This window comes from Bubalus bubalis, chromosome X (genome assembly GCF_019923935.1).
Source record: "Bubalus bubalis isolate 160015118507 breed Murrah chromosome X, NDDB_SH_1, whole genome shotgun sequence".
Lineage (NCBI taxonomy): Eukaryota > Metazoa > Chordata > Mammalia > Artiodactyla > Bovidae > Bubalus > Bubalus bubalis.
The window spans coordinates 91222714-91236006 of record NC_059181.1 but is presented as its reverse complement, the minus strand read 5'-3'; positions in this window follow the sequence as shown (position 1 = coordinate 91236006).

The window sequence follows — 13293 nt, the reverse complement described above, 5'->3', positions numbered from 1 at the left end:
GATAGCATATTAAAAAGCAGAGATGTTACTCTGCCAACAAAGGTCCATCTAGTCAAGGCTTGGTTTTTCCACTAGTCATGTATGGATGTGAGAGTTGGACTGTGAAGAAACCTGAGTGCTGAAGAACTGATGCTTTTGAACTGTGGTGTTGGAGAAGACTCTTGAGAGTCCCTTGGACTGCAAGGAGATCCAACCAGTCCATTCTAAAGGAGATCAGTCCTGGGTGTTCTTTGAAAGGAATGATGCTAAAGGTGAAATTCCAGTACTTTGGCCACCTCATGCCAAGAGTGGACTCATTGGAAAGGACTCTGTTGCTCACAGGGATTGGGGGCAAGAGGAGAAGAGGAGGACAGAGGATGAGATGGCTGGATGGCATCACTGACTCGATGGATGTGAGTTTGAGTGAACCCCAGAAGTTGGTGATGGACAGGGAGGCCTGGTGTACTGCGATTCATGGGGTTGCAAAGAGTTGGACACGACTGAGCGACTCAACTGAACTAAACTGATATATATGGAATATATATTTATGAAATATTTATGAAATATATATGAAAGTGTTAGCTGCTCAGTCATGTCTGACTCTTTGTGACCCCATAGACTGTAGCTTACTAGGCTCCTCAGTCCATGGAATTCATCTAGGCAAGAATATTGGAGTGGGTAGCCATTCCCTTCTCCAGGGAATCTTCCTGACCAAGGATCAAACCCAGGTCTTCTGTATTGCAGCGAGATTCTTTACTGTCTGAGCCAACAGGGAAGCCTATATATATGTGTGTGTGTTTTAAATATATATAACTTTTTGGTCTCTGCATGTTTATTGTTAGTATGTAAAAATATGATTGACTTTGCATATTGATCTTTTATCCTGAAACATTGCTAAACTCACTGATTAGTTGTAGAAGTTTTTTGGTAAATTCATTGGGAATTTCCCCATAAATAATTACATCACCTGTAAACAAGTCTAGTTTTCTTTTTTATTTGCCAGTCTGTAAGCCTTTTATATATTTTCCTTGCTTCATGTGGAATAAGAGTGGTGAGAGCAAACAGTCTTGTCTTGTTTCCTGTCTGGTGTCTCAGTATATTCAAGCTGCTGTAACAGAATATCATAGATTGGGTGGTTTATACACAACCGAAATTTATTTCTCATAGTTCTGTAGGCTTGAAAGTCCAGCAGATTCAGAATCTGGTGAAGCCTGCTTATTGGTTTATAGTTGGCTATCTTCTCACTGGGACCTTGCATGACAAAAACTGCAAAGGTGTCTCTAAGAGCACTGGAGTGGGTTGCCATTTCCTTCTCCAATGCATGAAAGTGAAAAGTCAAAGTGAAGTCACTCAGTCGTGTCCGACTCTTAGCGACCCCACAGACTGCAGCCCACCAGGCTCCTCCGTCCATGGGATTTTCCAGGCAAGAGTACTGGAGTGGGGTGCCATTGCCTTCTCCATTTTATAACCACACTAATCCCTTTATGATGGCTCCATTCTCTTGACCTAATCATTTCCCAAAGGCTACACTTTCACTGGGAATTGGATTTCAGCATACGAATTTTGTGGGGACACAAGCATTCAGTCTATAGCAGAGGGAGGGTATTGTATTTCTCCATGAAATATGATGTAGATGCTCTTTATCAAAATGAGATAATTCCTTTGGATTCCTAGTTTTCTGAAAGTCTTTCTCATGACTGAGTATTGTGTTTTATCAATTATGTTTTCTGCATCAATTGATATGATTATATAATATTTCTTCTTTAGCTTCTTTATATGGTATAATACATTAATCAATCAAATTTTCAAACATTGAACCAGCTCTGCATAATTTAAATAAATTCCACTTGGTCTTGTTGCATAAACACTTTTATATATTGTTGTATTTAGTTTGCTAGTACAGTGTGGAGGATCTTTTGTGTCTTAGATCATAAGAGATATTGCTTTTTTTGTTTTCGTTTTTACTGTCTTTTTCTTGTTTCAATAGCAGGATAAGACTAGCCTTATAAATGAGTTAGGAAGTATTCTCTCCTTTTCTATTTTCTGGGAAAGATTATATAACACTGGTTTTAATTCTTCTGTAAATGTTTGATAGAATTCTTCAACAAAACCATATGGAGATTTATTTTTCCTCTGTTTTTAAAAGTTTTAAATAGTTTATTTAACACTTATGGAAGTATTATGAGTATATGTTTCATATTGATCGAGTTTTGTTATTTTGTGGTTTTTGAGAAGTTGGTCTTTTCTTTTAAGAAGTGGAACTCATGAACAAAATTGTTCATAGTGTTCCCTAACTATCCTTGAAATGACTAAAAGATCTATAATCCTGTTTTTTCTAATATTGGTGATTTTTTCTTTCTTTTTATCTTTGTGCTTTTTACTAGGTTTATTGATTTTGTTGATTTTTTAAAAATAATTTGCTTTTGTTTCATTGCTTTTCTTTATCATTTTTCTGTTTTCAAGGATTTCTGCTCTCATCTTTATTATTTATTTCCTTTCTTCTACTTGTTTTGGGTTTGCATTCTCTTTTTGAAATATCCCTAGGTAGGAAATTTGGCTATTAATTTGATACGCTTTTTTCTTTTTTTAATGATTTTTTTAATTGAAGGATAATTGCTTTATAATATTGTGTTAGTTTCTACAATACATCAACATTTTATTGCTATAAATTTGCATTTCATCTCTGCTTTAGCTATGGCTGACATATTTTATATTTTAGAGGCTGCATTTTAATTTTTATTTAGTTATGCTTTTATTTCCTTTTGAACTTCTTACTGATTCATAGACTATTTAGATGTATTTTTGCTTACACTTCAAAAGTTCAGGAGTTTTCCCAGTGTCTTTCTGTTATTGATTTCTGCTTTGGTTCTATTATGGTCAGAGAACATACTGTGTATAGCTAAAATTCTTTTTTTTTTTTTTTTTTTTGACTGTCCCAAACTTCTTTTATTATTTTTTTTAATTTTATTTTATATTTAAAATTCTTTTAAATTTGTTAAGATTTGTTTTATAGTCAAGGATATGATCTATCATGGCAAATGTTCCATTGACACTTGAAAAATAATGTCTTCTGTTGTTGTTAGGTGGAGTGTTGTTTAAATGTCAATTATACCCTATCAATGTTGTATTCTTTTGTTCTTGTATATCTTTGTTCATTTTCTGTGCAATATTTCTACTAGTTTCTGAGAGCAGAGTATTGAAGTATCAAAGTGTAATTGTGTATTCATATATTTGTACTTTCAGCTATATCAGTTTTTGCTTCACGTATTGTAACAGTCTGCTGTTTGGTATATACCTATTAAAGATTGTTATATATTCCAAGTGGATTCATCCTTTTATTATAATGTAGTATCCCTCTTTGTCTCTACTAATTTTCTTTGCTCCAAAGTCTATTATAGCTAATATTAATATAATCATTCTTGGTTTTGTCAGTTAATGATTGCATGGTATATTATTTCCGTCTCATTACATTCAACATACCTATGTAATTGAAGTGAATTTCTTGTTGACAGCATATTATTGGCTCATGAGGTTTTGCTTGTTTGTTTTTGTTTGTTTTAATATTAAAATCCCCTTTATTTTGATACTTCTATTGGAATGCATATATTGGAAGTCTTTCTATTTCAAGTTATAGAAAATTCAACTTAACCAATTTTTTCCAGTTTTATTGAGATATAATTGACATACAACACTGTATAAGTTTAAAGTACAGACCATCATGAATTACATACATCATGAAATGATTATCACAAAAAGTTTAGTTAACATCCATCGTCTCATATAAATAAAAAATGTTTTTCTTGTGATGAGAACTCTATGATGTTTATTACTTTCTTATATAGCATACAGCACTGTTAATCATAGTCATCATATTGTATATTACATCCCCAGGACTTATTTGTTTTATAACTGCAAGATATTTTATACCTTTTGACCATTTTCATCCAAATCCCCTATACCCACCCACTCCCTTGTCTGTTAACAACAATTATGGTCTCTTTTTTTCTGTGAGCTTGATTTTGGTTTTATTTTTGTTTTTGATTACATATATCAGGGAAATAATACAGTGATTGTCTACTGTATCTGACTTGACATAATGGCCTCAAGATCTAATCATATTGTTGGAAATGGTAGGATTTCCTTCTTTTTTTAATATGGCTAAGTATTATACCATTGTATAAATATCACAACTTCTTTATTCATTCATCCATTGATGGATTCTTATGCTATTTCCATGTCTTGGCTGTTGTAAATACTGCTGATGGATTCTTATGCTATTTCCATGTCTTGGCTGTTGTAAATACTGCTGCTATGAACATGGGGTGCAGAAATGTTTTTTTTCCTTCAGATATATCCCAGAAGTGGAATTGCTTGATGATATGGTAGTTCTATTTTTAATTTTTTATAAGCCTCCATACTCTGCTGTTTTTCATAGTGTTTGTACCATTTACAATCCCACCAGCAGTCCACAAGGCTCCCTTTTCTCCACATCAGCTGCCTGCTAGCCCCTCCATCACCTGGCTGAAGAATCACAATGCTGCCTGCTTCTTCCAAGTGGGGCATGGATTAGCTTCCTGGCCAGCCTCACTGAAACTACCAGGCAGGGAAATTAGAATGCAGATGATTCCATGGAGTGGGTGTATAGAATGGATAATTCTCTTTCTGCTCACCCCCACTGAGACTGGGAAAGAGAGGTGGTTTTATTGTTGATGTTTCACTGGAGTAGGGTTGAGTATTATCAAAAAGTTTTTCTGTTTTTAAGCCACTCATCCAGAATCTGGCCAAGGGGAATGGACTTTCATTGGAACTTTTATTTATTTACTTTGTCTATGCTTGTTGGTGTTTACAAGTTGGAGGACTCTGCAATGCACTGTCTGGGTCATATGGAAGACAATAAGGAAACCGAAGTACTTTACTTGCTCTGTTCTTTAAATCTCAACTCCCTAGCCAATCTATCTTCTTGGTTCCAGTTTTAAGAGTTTTCTTTGCTTGTTTGCTATGTTATTTCTTAGTTGTTTTAGTTGTAGGTATAGAGGGGAATGATCATCCTCACTAATCTCTAAAAATGCATGTGCAAAAAATGATATAAAATCAATGTGTGCTTATCATTTTTGCTAACTTTAAAAGTAATCTTAATACCCTAATTTAAAGTATGCAAGAAAAAGATACACTGTTTATGGTGTTATGATTTTAGAGTAAGAATCTTTAAAAATTTAAAAGCACCTCTCACAGCTATCACTATTAAAATAGTTTTAATTTCATTACAACTGATGTATTTATATACTCTCTTTGATTCTACTCTTTAAACTTGTTTAAAGAAAAAAAATTAAGATATATATATCTAATGGTTGATTCATTTTCATACATGAAATGTACTGAATTTAAAATCAGCAGTTTTATTTTTCCAACATTTTCCCCATTGTTTTTCATTTTTGCAGTTGAGGCATACTTTTCACAAATTAAAATTACAAATATTAACTGTGCAACTCAATGTCATTTTATAAATAAAAACACTCTCATAATCTCGACGCAGCTCAAAACACAGAATACTTTTCCCAGTATAGAAAAGTCTCTTTTGCCTTTTCTTTTCTTCCCCAAACTTTAAACTTTTTATTTTATATTGGGGTATAGCCCATTAACAATGTTTTGTTAGTTTTGGGTGAACAGTGAAGGGACTCAGCCATACACATACATGTATCCATTCTCTACTAAACCCCTCTCCCATCCAGGCTGCCTTGTAACATTGATCTTGTGCCCTTTTCTAAGCAGTAACCAGACTTCCTAAGCCAATAGTTTTTTTGACCTGTATCAATGTGGATTAGTTTTATTCTGATCTTGAGCTTCATATAAATGAATCATATAGCACATGTCCTTTTGTGTATGATCTCTTTCAAATAAACACATGTGTTAGATTCATCCATATTGAATTTATTGATAATTCCTTCTTTTTTATTGTTGCATGGTATCTCATTGTATAAATTTCACATATACCTTAAGAGAATTCAGGGAGTGACTTCATCAAGATGGCAATATAGTTCATTCCCAACTCAGTCCCCCTTACAAGAGGATCATTTAGCAACTACCCATAGACAAGACTGCTTTATTGACTAGGCCAAAGCCTTTGACTGTGTGGATCACAAAAAACTGGAAAATTCTTAAAGAGATGAGAATACCAGACCACCTTACCTGCCTCCTGAGAAATCTGTATGCAGGTCAAGAAGCAACAGTTAGAACTGGATATAGAATAACAGACTGGTTCCAAACTGGAAAAGGAATACATCGAGGCTGTATGTTGCCAACCTGGTTATTTAATTTATATGCAGAGTACATAGTGTGAATTGCCCAGCTGGATGAATCACAAGCTGTAGTCAAGATTGCTGGGAGAAATATCAATAACCTCAGATATGCAGATGGCACTACCCATATGGCAGAAAGTGAAGAGGAACTAAAGAGCCTCTTGATGAAAGTGAAAGAGGAGAGTGAAAAAGCTGGCTTAAAACTCAACATTCAAAAAACGAAGATCATGGCATTCGGTCCCACCACTTCATGGCAAATAGACAGAAAACAATGGAAACAGTGAGAGACTTTATTTTCTTGGGCTCCAAAGTCAGTGTGGACCAGTGACTGCAGCCATGAAATTAAAAGATACTTGGAAGAAAAGCTATGACCAACCTAAACAGCATATTAAAAATCAGAGACATTACTTTGCCAACAAAGGTCCTTGTAGTCAAATCTATGGTTTTTCAGTAGTCATGTTCAGATGTGAGAACTGGACAATAAAAAAGGTTGAGCACTGGAGAATTGATGCCTTTGAAATGTGGTGCTGGAGAAGACTCTTGAGAGTCCTTTGGACTGCAAGGAGATCAAACCAGTCAATCCTAAAGGAAATCAACCCTGAATATTCATTGGAAGGACTGATGCTGAAGCTGAAGCTTCAATACTTTGGCCACCTGAGGAGAAGAGCTGACTCATTGGACCCTGGTGCCGGGAAAGATTGAAGGTGGGAGGAGAAGGGGACAACAGAGGATGAGATGGTTGGATGGCATCACTGACCCAATGGACATGAGTTTGAGCAAACTCTGGGAGATGGTGAGGGACAGGGAAGCCTGGTGTGCTGCAGTCCATGGGGTTGCAAAGAGTCAGACATGACTGAGCAACTGAACAACAACAACAACAAAAAACAGATGTAAAATAAGAAGTAAACAGCAACACAGTTGATAGTTGGGATCTTTGGTATCCCACTCTCAAAAACAGATAGATCACCCAGAGAATCAATGAGGAAACGGTGAATTTGAACACGATAGATCAAATGAATCTAACAGACATACAGAACATTTCATTCAACAGTAACAGAATACACATTGTTTTCAATCACACATGGAACATTGTTCTAGGATAGGCATACATTAGGTGAAAAACAAGCCTGAACATATTTAAGAAGTTAGAAACTATGTCAAGTACCTTTCCTGACTAAAACTGGAAAATAACAATAAGAAGAAAGTTGAAAATTCACAAATAACTGACAAAATCCAACATCTATTCATGAGAAATCTTTTAATCAAAATTAATATAGAGGGTACATACTTTCAACATAATAAAGGCCATTTATGACAAACCCACAACTAGCATCATTCTCAATGGTGAAAATCTGAAAGCTTTTCCTCTAAAATTAAAAACAAGGATGCCCACTCTCACCGCTGCTATTTAACAGAGTATTGGAAACCCTAACTACAGCTATCAGACAAGAAAAAAAAAGACATCCAAATTTGAAGGGAAGGGAATTCCCAAAGAAAGAAAACAAAAGGGTAAGACCAAAAGTGGGCTATATGTTTTCCCATAAGACATTTTTTTTTATTTTGAAAGTAGCAGCTGATGTTTTAGAACTGAGCAGGTCTTTCAACAGCAACTTGGGGTTTGAGGAACAAAAACTGGATTTTTCTCTGATACTGAGAAAAAGTCCTCTGCATGTCGGAGGATTTCTGTTAGGAATTAAAAAGGGCTAAGAATGAGAGTAAACTGGAAATTGATCAGCTCTCCCAAACAATCTCAGCATTGAGTCACCTGTCTGAATTAAGGTTCTCTGTCTTAACAGACATAAGTACCTTGATGCAAAGGACTAAGGGATGTGTATTGCAATCTCAGAATGAGAGCGGATACAAAATTAATGAAAAAAAATATTGTAAGTAATATAGCTAGGAATTTTTAAAATATTGAAAGTCATCAAAATATGCATTCAAGAAATGCCACAAACATCAAAGGGAATGCAAATAACATCACAATTAACCATATTATGATGAAAGTACTGAAAATCAAATGCAAAGGAAAAATAACACACATCAGTCATTTAAATAGATTAAGTGATTAGTTTTTTTAAAAACTGGAATATTGAAAGGACAAAAACGGGAAGGAAACATTGAGATAGCATAGAGGAAGTAACAGTGGGAAGAAATTACCATCATGTGATACAGATTGAAAATTGGAGAAGAGGTTGGGATTATTCAGATATGTTTGGGAACCTCTCTTTCTAGAACTCAAAAGTCACATGACCCTCCAGTCACAGGTGTCTGTCATCTTAAATGACATAATAAGAGGTCTATAGGGCACAGTTGGAATGTCAGTCTCTCTTGTCAGAAGCAACCAGCTTCTCCCACACAAGAGGATGTATCAGATGGCACTTATTTCAAATTATATTCTCCCCCTCAAAAAATACAAAAGCTCATATTAATGGTAAACAATCAATAGGCCTGTTACTGATGGAAGTGTTCTTCCATCTAGAGTAGATATGCTTCTAAATATTTTTTCTTACAGGATATATGAGCATAACCCTGGTAGCATAGAAAGCAGTATGCCATTATAAAGTTCTGATTATTGTTAGGTTTCTATGGAAACTGGAAAATACAAATTTCTAACCAGAGGTACCCCCTTAGACTAGACATCAACCATTTATCCTCATCCTAATCCAACTAATGAATTAGTAAATAAAATGTTAAAGGTAATGTAAACAATCCTCAAAAAAGGCATTGAGGGAAAACATCTTTTCAGATAGTGAGTTATGGAAGACAAAAAGGAACAGGATTATCTTTTCCAGCAAACATAGACATAGGTTACAGTTACTTTTAAGGGCTGCCGTAACAGATACATAAGGTGGAACAGATCTCAAAGTCTACAAAGCCCCAAATTCAATCCTAACATTTTGTTGCTGTGATTGATCTCGAGACTCAAATGGAGAGATGGAGAGAATAGAGGCATGTATGAGATACGTCTGATGACCTTCCCTAAAGGCCTCGGGTTTGAGTCACTTGCCAAGGGGCCATAGGCCCTTAGTCTCAATCCCTAGGCAAACATACACATTAAAATCTGCAAAGATTTGATCATTAATGATTCCAGATATATCCTGGTAGGGCTTCCCTACTGGCTCAGATGGTAAAGAATCTGCCTGCAATGCAGGAGACCCAGGTTTGATCCCTGGGTCGAGAAGATCCCCTGGAGAAAGGAATGGCTACCAACTTCAGTATTCATGCCTGGAGAATCCCATCGACAGAGGAGCCTGATGGGCTACAGTCCATGGGGTTGCAAAGAGTCAGACACGACTGAGCGACTACACTTTCACTTTAATACAGCATATAATTTCAGTGCATAACTGTACTTAATAACTGGACCTTCAGGCATGAATTACTTCATCCCAGGCAACATAAAAACTAAAATATGATGGGTCACAACATTAATGTATCAGTTCAGTTCAGTCGCTCAGTCGTGTCCGACTCTTTGTGGCCCCATGAATCGCAGCACCCAGGCCTCCCTGTCCATCACCAACTCCCGGAGTTCACCCAGACTCATGTCCATAGAGTCAGTGATGCCATCCAGCCATCTCATCCTCTGTTGTCCCCTTCTCCTCCTGCCCCCAATCCCTCCCAGCATCAGAGTCTTTTACAATGAGTCAATTTTTCACATGAGGTGGCCAAAGTACTGGAGTTTCAGCTTCAGCATCATTCCTTCCAAAGAAATCCCAGGGCTGATCTCCTTCAGAATGGACTGGTTGGATCTCCTTGCAGTCCAAGGGACTCTCAAGAGTCTTCTCCAACACCACAGTTCAAAAGCATCAATTCTTCGGCGCTCAGCCTTCTTCCCAGTCCAACTCTCACATCCATACATGACCACAGGAAAAACCATAGCCTTGACTAGCCAGACCTTTGTTGGCAAAGTAATGTCTCTGCTTTTCAATATGCTATCTAGGTTGGTCATAACTTTCCTTCCAAGGAGTAAGCGTCTTTTACTTTCATGGCTGCAGTCACCATCTGCAGTGATTTTGGAGTCCCACAAAATAAAGTCTGACACTGTTTCCCCATCTATTTCCCATGAAGTGATGGGACCAGATGCCATGATCTTCATTTTCTGAATGTTGAGCTTTAAGCCTACTTTTTCACTCTCCACTTTCACTTTCATCAAGAGGCTTTTGAGTTCCTCTTCACTTTCTGCCATAAGGGTGGTGTCATCTGCATACATGGGTATAAATACATGAGTCACAGTTCAGTTCAGTTGCTCAGTCTTGTCTGACTCTTTGCAACCCCATGAACCGCAGCATGCCAGGCCTCCCTGTCCATCACCAACTCCCGGAGTACACACAAACCCATGTCCATTGAGTCGGTGATGCCATCCAACCATCTCATCCTCTGTTGTCCCCTTCTCCTCCTGCCCTCAATTTTTCCCAGCATCAGAGTCTTTTCAAATGAGTCTGCTCTTCGCATCAGGTGGCCAAAGTATTGGAGTTTCAGCTTGACATGGGTCACAAGATTAACATATAATTTCTGTGGAGCATTCACAAACAGTGGCTTAAAATACTTTTTAATGATCACACATTCCCCCCAAAGTTAGAAATGAATGGAGGGATGAAGCAAAAGTGAAAAAGTTAGAACCTGAGATGGAGAAGACTCAGGTTAGAAAGGAGACCCTAAATAATATATCTAAGTTTCTTATTAGAAATCCATATAAAGAATGAAAATTGGGACTTCCCTGCTTGGTCCAGTGGTTAAGACTTTGCCTTCCAATACAGGGGGATGCAGGTTCGATCTCTGGTTGGGAAGCTAAGATCTCACATGCTTCTCAGCCAAAAAAACCAAAACATAAAACAGAAACAATATTACAACAAATTCAATAAAGACATCAAAAAGTCTTTTAAAAAAAGAGTGAAAATTGACCAATTGTAACAGTTAACAGGATTCTAATAAGGAAATATTAGAATATGGACGATTATTAGAATATTAGAATGTGGAAGATAACCTCCATATGTTTAGAGAAAACAACCCACATTGAGGCAATTTCAGGGCCAATCATGTAAATAATCATTAAACAAATATGTACAATGATATTGAGGGAAAATAAAACTCCCAGAGTGGAGAAGCAAACACTAAAACGAATCCTATGTGCTTATGACCACAGGTAGAGAAACCGAGCCTGTCATATTTGGGAAATTGCATTCCCCAGGAAATGCTACAATTGACACCTTGTAAATGTGTAAGGGGGCTTCTCTGGTGGCTCAGTCGGTAAAAAATCCGCCTGCAATGCAGGAGACCTGGGTTCAATCCCTGGGTCAGGAATATCCCCTAGAGAAGGGAATAGCAACCAGTATTCTTGCCTGGGGAATCCCATGAACAGAAGAGCCTGGTGGGCTACAGTCCATGGGGTCATAAAAGAGCTGGACACGACTTAACCACTAAACAACTACAACAAAATGTGTAAGGATGGCTGGAGTTAAGGAACTTTTTATCTTCCTATGATGAAACGATCAGACAAAAAAGTAAGTAGCTTTGCAGAGACTTCACAACATCATCACCAAAGTACACAAGGAAGGACACTCTGACACTTAAACTCTTACACAAATTCATGTTATTCCAGTTAGAGAGACAGAATTGTAATATGGTCTTGATTGATCCGGGGAGATTAATAATAAAATTGCTTTTAATTTTTACTAATATATTAATAATAAAAAGCCTTGTCTGTTTGGGCCTCAGTAGTCTAAACAAGATGAAGCTATCTCATACCTCTGGGACTCAAAAAAGAGGAACCATCTAGGACAAGATTATACATGTAGCCAAACTGGATTGTTTTCATTTCTCTCGGAGACAAAAGGTAAATAAAAAGAGAGACATCTTCAGAAATAAAATACTGAGAGAATAGATAGAAATGTGATTCCACATTTTAAACTTGTTTTGAGTGGCCTACTAGACCATTAGCAATGTGTGAGGAAATGGTCACTCTCAGGCATGTGCCCAGAGTCACATAGCTGGGAAGCAGAGGAGCCTTTATTGCACTCAGATCTGTGTCCTCCATGGCTGAAAGCTGTACTCTCACCACCACTCTTCCTCACATCCTATTGAGGAATCAGGCTTTGTTTTAGCAACCAGGGTAATGCTCATCCACAGAATGATAAAACTGGTGTTTATAATACCAGCATGTTTTGTTTAATTCTATGCCCCTAGTAGAAGGTTTTGGAAAATTCTGGCTGTTTTCAGTAGACTTTATCCATATTTTTTCACCCTCCTTCACACTCTAATACTTTCATACTGTCATTGTCATACACACATATTCAATCCTAGACTTTTATTTCCAAACTTTCACATTCTTAAACTTTCACATTTCACTCACAGACATTTACATATTTATCTACCTATCTACTATCTATTTATTTATTTTGTCTTAATATCGCTCACCTATTTCTGTTATCCTCTCATTCCCTTCCACTCTGGTGATCACTTGTTTGTCCTCTGTATCTATGACTCTCTTTCTGTTTTGTTAGGTTTATTCATTTATTTGGTGCTTTTGATTCCACATATAGGTGAAATCATACAGTATTTTTCTTTCTCTGTCGGACTTATTTCACTTAGCATAATAACCTCTATGTCCATCATGTTTCAAATGGCAGATTTCATTTCCTATGGCTATATAATACTCCATTGTATATGCATACCACAACTTCTTTATCCATTCATCCTGATGTTGTAAAAGATTGAGGGCAGGAAGAGAAGGGGACGACAGAAGATAAGATGGTTGGATGACATCACAGACTCAATGGACATGGGTTTGGGTGTATTCTAAGAGTTGGTGATGGACAGGGAGGCCTGGCATGCTGCAGTTCATGGGATCTCAAAGAGTCAGACAAGATTGAGCAACTGAACTGAAGTGAATGATGGGCACCTTGGTTTCTTTCATATCGTGATTATTATAAATAATGCTGTGATGAACATAGGGGTACATATCTTTTCTAATTAGTGTTTTTGTTATCTTTGGATAAATGCCCTGCAGTAGTATGTAATGGCT